The sequence below is a fragment of the Uranotaenia lowii genome, chromosome 1 (assembly GCF_029784155.1).
Source record: "Uranotaenia lowii strain MFRU-FL chromosome 1, ASM2978415v1, whole genome shotgun sequence".
Classification (NCBI taxonomy): Eukaryota; Metazoa; Arthropoda; class Insecta; order Diptera; family Culicidae; genus Uranotaenia; species Uranotaenia lowii.
The window spans coordinates 15,513,395-15,529,297 of NC_073691.1; the positions used below are offsets into that span (position 1 = coordinate 15,513,395).

The following is a 15,903-nucleotide window of genomic DNA, read 5'->3' on the forward strand; positions in this document are numbered from 1 at the left end:
TTGCTTTTATGTTTTATTCATATTTATATTGTTTCATATATCTTCGAGATTCGAAGTATATCAAGAAATTTAGAATAGATTTTTTTAAAGGCTATCACAAAAAAAAATCCAATTAAATCCCTTCGTTTCAAAGATATTCAATTTTCTGTTCAAATTTTGTTTAACGGGCAATAATAAACATTAACGGAAAAATAATTGAAAAAAAAAGTTTTTGCCAGTCTATGTTAATCCTTCATGTCTGTTTTCAATTGGAAACGTTATGAAAAAGTGTTAATTTAATTTTATTAAAACCACCCCTCTTTTAAACGTGATTTATCAAAATCAGCATAAAATCTAAGCCAATCATTGTTTTAATTTACTTTTTCCGCAAAATATCTTTAAATATGCTAATCTTCAGCTGAGAGGAACTATGATAAAACTAAAAATTAACCACAATGTTTCAAAAAAGTATCATTTTGTTAGCTTCGCTACACATCACTGATGAATGTCAGCACGGGTTTGCCAAAAAGCGATCAACTTTGTTGAACTTATGGTGTATGTACCCTTTTTCAGCAACTTGCAAATATAAAGCAAGTAGATGCTTTATACACCGACTTTGCCAAGGCATTCGATCGGCTACTCCACAAGCTCCTGATGGACTAACTGAAAAAATGGAATTCCCAACTTGGCTTGTAAAATGGCTCCTATCATGTCTCCGAGGCAGAACTGCATTCGTTAGACAGAGTGGTCACGTCAAATCCCTAAACTTCACTGTTTCTTCTGGAGTTCCTCAAGGTAGTTATGTGGGTCCACTACTTTTCAACTTGTTTATGACCAACCTATCTAATCTCGAATCAGTCCAGAGGCGATTTTTAATCTACGAACTTCCTAAATTTCCCTAGAATGAACATCAGCGACTTTCCCCTTACCATGCCCGATGTGGGATCCTGAACATCGAACCGATTAAACCAATTAAACCAATTAAACCGATTTAGCACACGACTTACAATTTATACTTCAATTATTCTTCTAACCTCGTCGAAATTATACCATATCATATCCCATCTCGCTCTGTACGGAATTTTGAGCCTCTAAAAATAATTAATTATGGAAGAAACGAATTTAGACAAATCATGCAAATCAATTAATCGAGTTTTTTTTGTTTGTTTCTATTTTAAGTGAAGACAGTTTTAGGCATAGATTTAGAAACCAGTATGAAGTATGAACGCTGCTGGCGTGTTACATTGAAAAAAAAGTAAGGTGTTATTCCTTCTCTGAGTTCTCTTCTCATAGAATTCTGCTTCGATATCTTCAAATTCAACGTTGAAAAACTCGAGACCAAATGCCCAAATTTTACCCAATTTTGAATAAAATTTGCTCTGATTTGCTGAGCTCTAATGAATGAGAAGAAATTCTGCAATTCTTACTCTAGGAAGCCCCCTTAACTTGAGTTAATGTAGGATTGCCATCCGTCCTGCAAAAGTGGGACATGTGGGTTAGTTGGTCAGTGCTTGATGACAACGCTTCTTATAAAATCTATCCTCGATCATTTTCACTTTCGATTATTTTTTTCGAATCTTCGTTTATCCATCTAAGGCTGTAAAATTAAATAAAGTTTCATTGACTAACACTGGAGGAACCAAAATTTAACCTGAATTTGAATTCCTTGGTTCAACACAGAAAATCATTCAAATAAAATTTTCATTTTGTGTTATTTTTCTCAAAATAAGAAGCATTTTTTCTAAGTTTATGTAAGATAAAATTAAATCACTCGTTCAATTAATTATTAGCATTTAAGGCTGGCAGAATATTTTCCAGACATATCCCCACCGGGTGCATCCGGGAAATTTTATTTTTAAACCAGGCAAAATCCTGTCATATGCTTTCAAAATGTTCAGCTCAATCCGGGTATATTTGGTCAAACCACGTAATTATTCAATACAAATAAAAAAAATACACCTAAAAACACATCAGCACATTTTAAATAGTATTAAAGGCTTCCGAAAAAATGTTCATGATTATTTAGATAACACTTGCTCAAAAAAAATCGTTTTGGACGCAAGAACAAAAAAATTATTATAACTCAAGTTATCCCAATGTTTTCTCCAAACTTTTTTTTTTTACGAAATCCGGAAAAACGGGACGAACCAAACTTTCCCCACATTTAGTGTCAAATGTTCGGACAAGTCCGGGTAAAATCCGAAAAATCATAAAAGCTTATCTTAGCATCACAATCTGGTTTAGCAAAGCATTCTTTGAGAACGTTCTAGCGATGCCAATATTTTTCGATTGAAAAAAATATTCTTCAAGTTGCTTTCAAATAATGATAGCTCCAGATGTGACTCCGGAATTCTAGCAGAACCCCTTGAGTGTTAAGGGAAAAAAGTAAAATTCCGGATAAAATTAAACAGGATTAAATACACTTGGTAGATGATCAAAGGTGGCTGTTAGAAAATTTTATAAGTTTCTTCCAATTTCGGATTTTAAAATACTCTGCGAAACAACCTTTTAGACTGTAATGTTCGCAGTATACAAAGATGAAAGTTTCCTGGAGAAATCAATTCAAGCGCAACTGAAGACATGATACCGTAAAACGGGGGTAACATTGATCACCGGGGTAACTTTGGCCAACATGAAATTTTTCCAGATAATCATGAATAACTAAGTCTAAAGTTAAAATATATCAAAACTTTTTTCTGTTAGTTAGTAGAAATGTAATTTCAAAATCTTGAAATATTTATTTTTTCGAAGGCTCGCAAACAAACGCGATTTACGTCAGAGTTCAACTTTTTTCCTTGGTAAAGGTTTAGTTTTGGTGTACTTTTTGTTGTAGTTTGAAGTAAATTTTTGATACCATATAAATAGGGATATTTTTCAAGAGTAAGCCAGTCTAGGACAAAAGGCTAGAAACTCTATCTGATGGTTAATTTTGAAGGAAAAAGTATGTGGGGAATAGAACGATAGCCTTGGGCAAAATTTCATCTGTATTTGTTGTGAAAATTTATTAGTAATGTTAAAAAATTTAGCCTCTTAATTTATACAATATCATTGTCCATTTAAAACCACATATACATATGTTAAGCGTTTTTTTGTTCCATTTGGTTGAAAATATCCTTAATGTTCCGAACTGCCTTAGCAGTTGATTAACTGGCATTTGTTAAAATGATGAAGTTGTTTTGTATCCATTATGATCTCGTCTAAACGTCTAAATAGATTGATCAATGTTACCCCAAAGCATCATATTCTAAATAAAGACGAAATCGATTTCTAAATCAAATTTAAAGACAGCTAATAAATTTCTGCATCCATGTTTCACGTTCAAAGGAGTCCAGTACTAGTTTTAAAAATATGAAACATGCCACATTCCCCTAAACAGAAAAAAATAATCGTAAAATATTGAAAAAAGTGATCAATCTTACCCCGAATTACGGTACCTGAAATTTGATCAACACAATTACTTGTTTCCCGCTTAAAAAATTATTCAAATAGTTAAACTTGTTTGAGACTCCAACTAAAAAGTTCAAAATTCTATTAGAAGACCATTTTACTTTAAACATATTCTCCGATTTATTTCGTATAAAAATTCCAACCAAAAATGCTAGGACTGCTTAGTTTATATATCAATAATGCGTTCGTAAAACTTCAGATTTTTATAAAACATTCATGAAATTCTCTTCATAAGACTTTTAATGTGGTTTTTGAACTAAACACAGGAAATGATAAAAACTGCAGTATCGTAAATAACCATCACCAAATTTACAAAAAGAAATTCTGTGAAAATGTACATCGAATTATTATCCTTTGAGTTTGTATTTTGTATACAATAAAGTTAAGCTTAGCTAATGTTTATCTATTCCCAAGTAACATCTAAAGTTTTCTAGTCGGCTACTAGACACATTTTTGGTTTTAAAAGAGACTTGAGGAGTCAAATAAAACTATCGGTGTTACTTGGGTTGAACTTGAATAGTTTTACAATGTCTGTAAAGGCAGTTAGCAAATATTAAAGTTTTTCATTGTGGCTCCAGAGAGTCAGCGTACAGTGAAAGCCAACACACAATTGGGAAAAAAGTGTAAAACCCGCGAAGAAATTCAATATCTTTTTTTTTATTTACAAAAACTAAATTTATGAAAATATATCTACTTACTTTTATAGAAAATGTCCGAAAATCGATTAATCATCGTTTCAGGCGCCGCATGAACTTACGAACGGGAAAATAGTTCCTATTTAACCCCGAATTCTTCATTATATTGTAAAAATCCAGAAAAACACTGATTTGGACTAGACAATTTTAAACAAAAGTAGACCTATTTTGTGGTTTTTTTTTGAGGAGCCATCACACGCTTCGTAAAATGGCTGATTATACCCTCGATTCTCCTATATTTTTCAGAAAAAGTATGTTAAAACGCGAATATTTTAAACCAAATTAGACTCATCTTTGTGTGATTTTTTTCTGAGAAATCTAATGAAGGCTATTTGAGCCACCGCAGCTGTTTTCCTCTCAATTCTCCAACATTTTACAAATTTTTCAGAAAAAAAACATTTTCGGAATTCAAATTTTTGAACCAAATGAGACTTATCTGGCGTGATTTTTCTCCGAAAATTTGAATGAAGGCTATTTGAGCCACCGCACGCATCGGGAAATGGAGTTATGACTTTTTTACTCTCAATTCCCCTACATTTTTAAATAAAAAGGTGACTCAAACAGCCATCATTTGATTCTTAGAAAAACACACACAAGATAAGACATTTGGATTTCAATTTTCAAGTCCGAACATGCATTTTTCTGCAGTGTTTGGAAGCTGCAGGGTAAAAACAACCATAGCTCAATTGTGCGGTGGCTCAAATAGCCTTCATTCGATTCCTCGGAAAAATCACACAAGACAGATCTCTTATGTGGTTTAAAATTTCCAAGTCCGAATACGCCTTTTCTGAATTAATTGAAATTTTTTGGGAAATTGAGGGAAAAAACAGCCATAGCCCATAGCTCCATTTTACGATGCGTGCGGTCATTTGATTCCACGAAAAAAAAATTACATAAGATTAGTCACATTTGATTCAAAATGTCTAAGTCCGAACAAACTTTTTCTGTTAGATATGTTTCAAAAATATAGGGGAATTGAGAGTAACAAAATGAAGTTATTTTCGACGTGTACGGTGCCTCGACCACGCAAGATAGTTCTCATTCGATTCAAAATTTGGGAGTCCGAACTTACTTTTTCTTAAATATTTGAGAAATATGTCACACGGGTACAATTTTCTATCATTTTAAAAGCTCGTATAGTTTCTTATTTCCCCAAAAACTCAAGTTAAACCGTAATTTAAAAAATACGTTCCTCTTTGTTTATAAAAATGTATAGTTGAGTATGGATCCTGTAAGTAGTGCCTACCGAAAAGTGTTTTGTGAAAATTTCTCTGAATAAAACACTCAAGGCTTCTCGCTCCTCCTCCACAGTCTATTTAATTGTTATTTTCAGTTAATAACATTATATTCAACAGTTTAAACTCATCTTAAGAAAGAACTTTGATAAAATAAGCATTTTCCATAGATTTTTTTCTAGTGTGATATTCTTGCGTAGAAACATCAACATGGAGACAACCACCTTGATGAAAATTTCGTAAAGTTTAGAACAAAGTACCTATACTTGTTTGTGTTTTTATTCGAAAGTTAACACTAAAAGGGAGTGTTTCCAGCAAAAAAGTGAAAAGTCACATGGGACAGTCTTGCCTGGAATGGTAGTATAAGAATCGAGAATAAAATCAGCCAAAGCTCCATTTTTCGAAGCGTGTGGTTACTCAAACAACTTTCATTTCTTTTCTCTGAAAAAATCAGACAAGATAGATCTAGTTTTGTTCAAAATTGTCTAGACCAAATCAGTGCTTTCCTGGATTGTTGACAAAATATAGAGAATAAGGAATAAGGAGTAAAAAAGGCACAATATCTTCATTCGTAAGCTTAATGCCCAATCGATTTTCCAGAACTTTTCACTAAAAGAAAATATAGTTTCATAGATTTGATTCGTGTAGGAGGAAAGATAGAGTTTTTTTTCGCGGTTCATACATTTTTCCCTATGTGCAACAGCTTAAAGTAAATTCAATAAAATTTTAACTCAAAACCGTGAAAATTAACATCTTATAACTTGGAACCTATATTTAACCTGTCCGAATTAAAATTCGTCATCTAATCCAGCCAAAACAAATTTTACCACATTGACATGTTATTTTTCCATCAACCACCTTGCAACGCACTTTGGTCCTCCGGAAAACCTCTCCGTCTTACGGGAAAAGTGTGCGGTCTGGTAGGCCGTCCTGCTCCGTTTTTTAACATAAAACAAAAAACCCAACCATTTTTACGGCCCCTTAGCTTCGATAGCGAACTTGGGACGAGGAAAGTATGGGAAAAAAATTCCGGCTCCTAGGAAGGTGGTTTAAATTTTCACGGAACAAGTAAGGCCAGCCAGCAGCCGCCAATGATGTACCGGAGCGATGGGGTCAAACTTTCCCGGAAAGAACTGGGGTTGGGAAGTTAGATGAATTTGTTTAACATAACCTCAACCTGGTCGGTCGATGTTGTTGTTGTTGTTGTTGTTGATATTGTTATTAACGACCCTGCCATCCGGGAAATCTCTGCCAGCTTCATAGCGGAAGTTTGTTTTCTTGTGCTCGTTTTTCTTCTCCTACCTCGGTTATGGATAGCGGAAAATCCGTGGATTTGAACCGAGGCTGAGGTTGGCTAGTAGGTTGGATTAGAGCCAAGCACCCTAGCTAGCTAGTCATTCTCCGGCCAGCCAGCCAGCCAGCCAGGAGGGTTGTGGCACATAATTAGCCTAATTATGGGCCTGTTCGTTTTCTCGTTAAATTTTATTACCACTTGAGAGGGTGCCGCCGGAAGGTTGAGGCTGAGAAGAGTGGATGGCGGATTATGCTAGCAGTCTAAACCAAGCTGGGGGAGATTTGGATTTCAAAATGGCTCTCTACCCCGGCATATGCGAATCACGGATGTCCTGTCTGGATTTTAAAACGGGCTTCATTTGCATACCTAAGTAATGTAGCCGGTGGTGTGCTTTTGAACTCCCGGCCGGCGAGTCGCAATTAATAGCTTTCTGGAGCCACCACAAAAGTAGATTAAACTTCATTTATTATTCAAGTTAAGATATAAACTAATTATTAGGTTTTTTTTTCTCTTGAATTATTTAAAAGATTCAACAAAAAAATGGATTATTCTATAGAAATAATTGAGCGGATAATGAGAAGTAGGAATTTAATTGAAATGTTTATAGAAGCACAAAAAACAGCAAAAAAGCTGAAGTACAGAGCATTGAAGAGAGTGAAATGTACATTGACAGCAAATAAATTACTCGAAAAAGAAGCTTGAAGACATGAAATCGGTACAAACCATTCGCCGTAGTACGGTTACCTTAAAGTAATAGCTATCCGATTGCTTCGGAGGGTTTTTGTTTGTTTGTATTGTTTTTAAAAAAGGTTTTATTTTCGGATAAGACACGTTGTAGTTGACGACGATTTTTGTTGTCATTTAGTAAGACAGTTTGCGATATTGTGGTGGTGCATTGGGAGATTATAATGTCAACCATTCAAGTGTTACATCGAGATTGCAAAAAACCGATACATTCCAAGAGAAGACACGAAAATCGAAAGGGAGAAACGAAGTGTGACTATATTTGTTTTATTTTCATAATCATCTGTTTTTTTTTGTTGTACATTACTTGAAAATAACACATAAAACAACAATGCAATGAACTTCATGCAACTTTTTCAACAAAAACTTAAGTGTAGAAGAGTTGAAAACTTCAATATTTCAAAAGATTGATAAGTGACCAAAATAATAAAATAGAAAAATATAGACAAAATTGACAAAGAAAAAAAAACAATCGACGAAATTGACATAACTTTAAATGTGTAAAAAATTGACGAAATTGATAAAATTAACAAAATTGACAAAATTGACAAAATTGACAAAACTGACAAAATTGACAAAATTGACAAAATTGACAAAATTGAAAAAATTGACAAAATTGAAAAAATTGACAAAATTGCAAAAACGACAAAATTGACAAAATGGACAAAATTGTCAAAATTTTCAAAATTGTCAAATTTACAAAATTGACAAAATTGACAAAATTGACAAAAATGACAAAAATGACAAAATTGACAAAATTGACAAAATTGACAAAATTGAAAAAATTGTCAAAATTGTCAAAATTGTCAAAATTGACAAAATTGACAAAATTGACAAAATTGACAAAATTGACAAAATTGACAAAATTGACAAAATTGACAAAATTGACAAAATTGTCAAAATTGACAAAATTGACAAAATTGACAAAATTGACAAAATTGACAAAATTGACAAAATTGACGAAATTGACCAAATTGACAAAATTGACAAAATTGACAAAATTGACAAAATTGACAAAATTGACAAAATTGACAAAATTGACAAAATTGACACAATTGACAAAATTGATAATGTTTTGAAAATTGTGAAATTTTACAAATTTTATCAAATGTTAAAATTTTTTATTGTTCTGTATATCTTGTGTTCATTTTATGAATTTCATAAAGTTTAGATGCTTTTAAATAAGCATTTAAAATTTTGAAGATACATAATTCAAACTTATGAAATCTCTAATAGTTCTGAATATATTTAAATTCAAAATACTATTTTTGTATGTTTTTTTTTTTTGTAAAGTTCCATATTTCTTATTCATTCTGATTATTTTATCTTTTACAACATTATCGATCGAAGTTTATGTTCTTTTTATAACTATCCTTCAATTTAGGATTAGTCATTTCGAGGATTTCTTAGAATTTTTCAAATAAACCATTTTTTATCCGATTTTTGAACATTGAATGATGCTTACTGAAAATATCCCGCAATCAAGTTTTGTTGCATAACAAAAATACAAATATTCTTGTTCAAAGTTTTTCTTACAAAATTTTGAAAATTAAATTCAATTGAAAAAAAAAAGAGATAGAAAGTTTTTATTTAATTTTTTTTTTCATAATTATTGATCTTAAAGAATCATCTAAAAATTTGTTTCCAAAAACTTGTTAATATCTTTTTTAAATATTTGGAGAGCTGAGCTAGTGGCAAAATTTTGGCATTTGATTTCAAATTTACCGACAAATTTGGTCCAAATCCAGGAGCTACTAAAAAAAAATGTTAAAAAAATTTCATTAAATTTTCTCAGCAGATTATCAGCAGAACTTTTGTAGTAAAAAAAAATTATCTCATTGAAAAAACTTCGATTATTATTTCAAATTTTGAAATATATTTGATTCAACTTTTAAGATACTTTGATTTTATTTTGTAGTTCAATTTTTATAATTTTCATCGATGAATATTTTAAATTGTTTATAAGTGCAAGGGTTTTGATTTTTTAATGTATTTAATGTTTTTAATAAAACGGTTTAGAATTTCTAAAAAAAAATCTTAAAATAACAATTTTTAATTTGAAGAACTATTATTTCTTAATTTCTATAGTTTTATATATCGAAAACTTTTACCCCCTTGAGCCCTCAATTTGGTTGAAAATAACACCTTGCATTTTTTCTTATCGCAGCTTCAGTACAAGTGTTTAGCTTCTGTTAAGCTTATGTTTATCAAGAAAAGATTTCTTAATTTTCTTCATTTTGCACATTTTTCCAATATTTTCCAGTATTTTAAGCCTTTTGAAATGATTTTCAATCTTGATCAAATTGTTCATATTATGAAATTTTTAATTTTTGTTATTTGGCCCATTCAGTATTAAAATAAAATTGATCGTTTTTAATACTTTAGGTTTATTCGAAATTATTAAAATTTCAATACTTCTTTCAAAGTTTTTAATTATATTATCTGTTCCCATTGTTATTTTTTTGTTAATTTTTTTTTAATTTAGAAAAAATATTTTAGTTTAATTTTTTTTTGATTTTTTTTATTATTAAGTTTCGAGTGTTATTTTTATAGGTGAGAATATTTGCTCACGGAGTCGTCAGATGTTTGAGAAGTTTTGCCGAACGACATCTTATTAATCTCTTTTGTTTTTGGGTGACAGCTGGCTGGCTGCTGGTTGTTTAATATGGGTCGCTACAAGAGTTAAAGCCCACCATGGTTTAAGTTTTGAGACACCCAGATTTAATTTGCCTATAAATTCATCCAACGGGTATTCATTTATGGTTGGCTGCAGAAGGATTAGAAATTGATTACAATATTGAGTTGCAATCAAATAAGGTATTGTTTACTTTGGACTGAAAACAATTATTGAAATGGGTTAAAAAATTCACAAAAATATCCAGCAAAAGATCTGATATGGATATGTTTATTAAAATATTGTGTAGAAAATGTACAAAATTTGTGTCAAAATTATCCGAAATTTTCGAATACGTGTCTTAAATGTGTCAAAAATGTTCAAATTGCCAAAATTACAGAAATTTTCAAAATTGTCAAAATTGTCATTTTGTTGATTTTTTAACGACTTCTAATTCCGATTTTTATTTTTATTGAAAATGGTTTAAAATTTTTTGTTTGTTTAGTTTCTGACATTGAAAAAACTACTTTACTGATCTTCCTATTGGAGAAAACTTTCCATACTTTCCATTTTTCCAATTCTGTTTTTTTGCAAATTTGGGAGTTTCAAATTTCATCATGGAAAAAAAAGTTATAATTTCATAAAATTAAAAAAAGTACTTGAAGTTACTGAAAAAAATTGGTGAACATGCAATTTCAATTGAAATAAAAGCAAAAGAGGTCGGTCTAAAACAGTTAAATTCAAAAATTTATGATCCTCCTTCCAAGAAATTTACTGTCAACCATAAGAAATTACTATAACATGATATGATTATTATGGCACTCAACAAAAAGTCTCAAGGAACAGGAATCCCACCCGCTGTTTGATTGTGTAATGAACTACTATTTTGGGACGACTACTACTGTTGCAGAAAGTATGGAATAAAGGAATGAAATTCATCCCCCCATACCTACAGAGGTTTCTTTGCTGAACAATAATGGAGCTGGGCGGAATCTAAATCCTGCCAAAGAGTCAGACCATGTCTTCATTCATTTTTACGACATCCAAGACGATTGTTACCGTTTTCCATTTTTGGGGAGATTATTTTATTAGAATGTTTAGGGTAAGGTATCCAACTTTTGGATGCTCAAAAAAGTACTTTTTCAAAAATTTAAAATAATTTCTTTTCCTCACATTTTTTTTTTCAAAATTATGTTTATAATTTTGATTTTTTTGTGTGTTTTTTTTTTCATTACAAATCTTTGAACTTGAAAGCCTGAATTTTCAGCAACCACTAACCTCACTGCTAAGGAAAACTGTTGGACGCCTCTCGAAGATTTTATGGTTTATGTGAGCAAAAAAAAATGGAGAGGGTGGAAGGCAAAAGGAAAGTTATTCTTTCACGATGATGGCTTCTCACAGCTGGAGGTGGCGCGCTTTTGTGGAGCCAAAACTGAAAGAGCTTGTTGCCAGCATCTAAAGATTTGAAAAGGTATATCTGAAGGCGAGATGCGGGGATGATGCTTAATATTCAGATTCGAAATGCTTCGAAAAAGTTATTCGATCATTCACGTTCTCTGTTTCGACATAGAATGGGGTAATCCAAGCTAGCTCTTCTATTTGTTTTGGATTGGAAACTTTACAGGTGGGAAAATTTCCTACCCAAGGAAGGAGCAGTAATTACGTAATTGGAAATTGAGACTTAATTTCGAAAACTGGTGATGGGACAAAGAAAAGTGGGGGCTGAGGAAGTCGTCAGATGTTTGAGAGGATTTGCCGAACGACATCTAATTAATCTCCTTTGTTTTTGGGTGACAGCTGGTTGTTGAATACGGGTAGCTACAAAAGTTAAAGCCCACCATGGTTTAAACTTTGTGTCAGCCGGATTAAATTTGTCTATAAATTCATCAAACGGGTACTCATTTATGATTGGTTGCTGAAGGATTAGAAATTGATTAGGTGATTGGGATGCAATCAAATAAGGTATTGTTTAATTTGGACTGGAACCAATTATACAAATGGGCTCATAGAGCTTACAAAAATATCTAAGCAGGAAGTCTGAATTGGATATTCATTTAAAATAAATTTGATGTCCGCTGTCTGAAAATGCGAAAGCGATTCTCAACATCTAATTCTGCTGATGCGTATAAAATAAACAGATGTTGAAGGTCAAAGGATCGAACTTGAACTTGATAGGTATTGTAAATGTAGGCTAGAGGTTGATGAAATGTCTATTTTGTTAAAATTGTCCCAATTATCAAAATTGTCAAAATTATAAAAATTGTCAAAATTGTCGAAATTGTCAAAATTGTCAAAATTGTCAAAATTGTCAAAATTGTCAAAATTGTCAAAATTGTCAAAATTGTCAAAATTGTCAAAATTGTCAAAATTGTCAAAATTGTCAAAATTGTCAAAATTGTCAAAATTGTCAAAATTGTCAAAATTGTTAAAATTGTTAAAATTGTCAAAATTGTCAAAATTGTCAAAATTGTCAAAATTGTCAAAATTGTCAAAATTGTCAAAATTGTCAAAATTGTCAAAATTGTCAAAATTGTTATAATTGTCAAAATTGTCAAAATTGTCAAAATGGTCAAAATTGTCAAAATTGTCAAAATTGTCAAAATTGTCAAAATTGTCAAAATTGTCAAAATTGTCAAAATTGTCAAAATTGTCAAAATTGTCAAAATTGTCAAAATTGTCAAAATTGTCAAAATTGTCAAAATTGTCAAAATTGTCAAAATTGTCAAAATTGTTAAAATTGTCAAAATTGTCAAAATTGTCAAAATTGTCAAAATTGTCAAAATTGTCAAAATTGTCAAAATTGTCAAAATTGTCAAAATTGCCAAAATTGTCAAAATTGTCAAAATTGTCAAAATTGTCAAAATTGTCAAAATTGTCAAAATTGTCAAAATTGTCAAAATTGTCAAAATTGTCAAAATTGTCAAAATGGTCAAAATTGTCAAAATTGTCAAAATTGTCAAAATTGTCAAAATTGTCAAAATTGTCAAAATTGTCAAAATTGTCAAAATTGTCAAAATTGTCAAAATTGTCAAAATTGTCAAAATTGTCAAAATTGTCAAAATTGTCAAAATTGTCAAAATTGTCAAAATTGTCAAAATTGTCAAAATTGTCAAAATTGTCAAAATTGTCAAAATTGTCAAAATTGTCAAAATTGTCAAAATTGTCAAAATTGTCAAAATTGTCAAAATTGTCAAAATTGTCAAAATTGTCAAAATTGTCAAAATTGTCAAAATTGTCAAAATTGTCAAAATTGTCGAAATTGTCAAAATTGTCAAAATTGTCAAAATTGTCAAAATTGTCAAAATTGTCAAAATTGTCAAAATTGTCAAAATTGTCAAAATTGTCAAAATTGTCAAAATTGTCAAAATTGTCGAGATTGTCAAAATTGTCAAAATTGTCAAAATTGGCAAAAATCACTTTTAACGACAGTTTTTCACATAGTTTTTGAAACAGTCTTTTTGACAGTCTTTTTGACAGTCTTTCCGACAGTCTTTTTGACAGTCTTTTTGACAGTCTTTTTGACAGTGTTTTTGACAGTCTTTCTGACAGTTTTTCTGACAGTCTTTTTGACAATCTTTCTGACAGTCTTTCTGAAAGTCTTTCTGTCAGTCTTTCTGACAGTTTTTCGAACAGTCTTTCTGACAGTCTTTCTGACAGTCTTTCTGACAGTCTTTCTGACAGTCTTTCTGACAGTCTTTCTGACAGTCTTTCTGACAGTCTTTCTGACAGTCTTTCTGACAGTCTTTCTGACAGTCTTTCTGACAGTCTTTCTGACAGTCTTTCTGACAGTCTTTCTGACAGTCTTTCTGACAGTCTTTCTGACAGTCTTTCTGACAGTCTTTCTGACAGTCTTTCTGACAGTCTTTCTGACAGTCTTTCTGACAGTCTTTCTGACAGTTTTTCTGATAGTCTTCTTGACAGTCTTTCTGACAGTCTTGTTGACAGTCTTGTTGACAGTCTTTCTGACAGTCTTTCTGACAGTCTTTCTGACAGTCTTTGAGACAGTCTTTCTGACAGTCTTTCTGGCAGTCTTTCTGACAGTCTTTCTGACAGTCTTTTTGAAAGACTTTTTGATATTTTTAACAGTCTTTTGGAAAGTCTTTTTGACAGTTTATTTTATAGTCTTTTTGACAGTCTTATTAACAATCGTTTCGACAGTCGATTTGCTATTTTTTTAGAAGACTTTCGGACTGTGTTTTCAAAGTATTTTCTGGCATTTTTCTTAGAATCTTTGATACAGTTTTTCTGACAGCCTTTCAGACAGTCATTGATACAGTCTTTCGGACAGCCTTTCTGACAATCTATCTGACAGTCTTTCAAACAGTCTTTCTAACAGTCTACATAACGGTCTTTTCGAAAGTCTATCTGACAGTCTTTTAGAAAATGGTTTTGACAGTTTTTCTGAGAGTCCTACTTACACTTTTTCTGACACTTATTTTCACAGTCTTTTTGACAGTCTTTCAGACAGTCTTTTTGACAGTCTTTCAGACAGTCTTTTTGACAGTCTTTTTGATATTCTTTTTGACAGACTTGTTGAAAGTGTTTTTAACAGTCTTTTTGACAGTCGTTTTGACAGTCTTTTGACGATATTTTTGACAGTCTTTTTGACAGTCTTTTGAACAGTCTTTTGACAGTCTTTTTCACAGTCTTTTTGACAGTCTTTCTGAAAGTCTATCTGACAGACTCTCTGACAGTCTTTCTGACAGTCTTTCTGACAGTCTTTCTGACAGTCTTTCTGACAGTCTTTCTGACAGTCTTTCTGACAGTCTTTCTGACAGTCTTTCTGACAGTCTTTCTGAAAGTCTTTCTGACAGTCTTTCCGACAGTCTTTCTGACAGTCTTTCTGACAGTCTTTTTATAGTCTTTTTGACAGTCTTGTTGACAGTCTTTTTGACAGTCTTTTTGACAATCTGTTTGACAGTTTTTTGACAGTCTTTTTGACGGTTTTTTTGACAGTCTTTCGGACAGTCTTTCTGACAGTCTACATAACGGTCTTTCGACAGTCTGTCTGACATTTTTTTCATATTGGTTTTGACAGTTTTTCTGATAGTCTTTCTGACAGTCTTTCTGACAGTATTTTTGAAAGTATTTCTGACAGTCTTTCTGACAGTCTTTCTGACAGTTTTTCTGACAGTCTTTCTGACAGTCTTTCTGACAGTCTTTCTGACAGTCTTTCTGACAGTCTTTCTGACAGTCTTTTTCACAGTCTTTCTGACAGTCCTTCTGACAGTCTTTCTGACAGCCTTTCTGACGGTTATGTCAACAGTCTTTTTGACAGTCTTTTTCACAGTCTTTTTGCTTCTTTTTTGAAGACTTTCTTACAGTATATTCACATAATTCTTTAATGATTTTCGGACAGTCTATCTTACAGCCTTTTGGACAGTCTTTCTGACAGTCTTCCTGACACTCTTTGTGACAGTCTTTTTGGTAGTCTTTCTGACAGTCTTTCTGACAGCCTTTCTGACAGCCTTTTTGACAGTCTTTCTGACAGTCTTTCTGACAGTCTTTCTGACAGTCTTTCTGACAGTCTTTCTGACAGTTTTTCTGACAGTCTTTCTGACAGTCTTTCTGACATTCTTTCTGAAAGTCTTTCTGACAGTTTTTCAAAGTCTTTCTATTGGTCTTTCTGACCGTCTCTCTGACAGTGTTTCTGACAGTCTTTTTCACAGTCTTTTACACAATCATTTTGCTTCTTTTTGGAAGACTTTCTGAGAGTATTTACTTTCTGACAGTCTTCCTGACAGTCTCTCTGACAGTCTTCCTGATAGTCATTCTGACAGTCTTTCTGACAGTCTTTTTGACAGTTTTTTTTGAAAGTCTTTCCAACAGTCTTTCTGACAGTCTTTCTGACAGTCTTTCTGACAGTCTTTCTGACAGTCTTTCTGACAGTCTTTC

At 31.9% G+C, this 15,903-nt stretch overlaps 1 protein-coding gene across 3 annotated transcripts in view; it reads right to left on the bottom strand.

Annotated features, from left to right (window-relative positions):
- LOC129758459 (eye-specific diacylglycerol kinase) overlaps positions 1-15,903 on the bottom strand; it is a 164,024-nt gene that overhangs the window by 90,864 nt on the left and 57,257 nt on the right. The window lies entirely within an intron of this gene.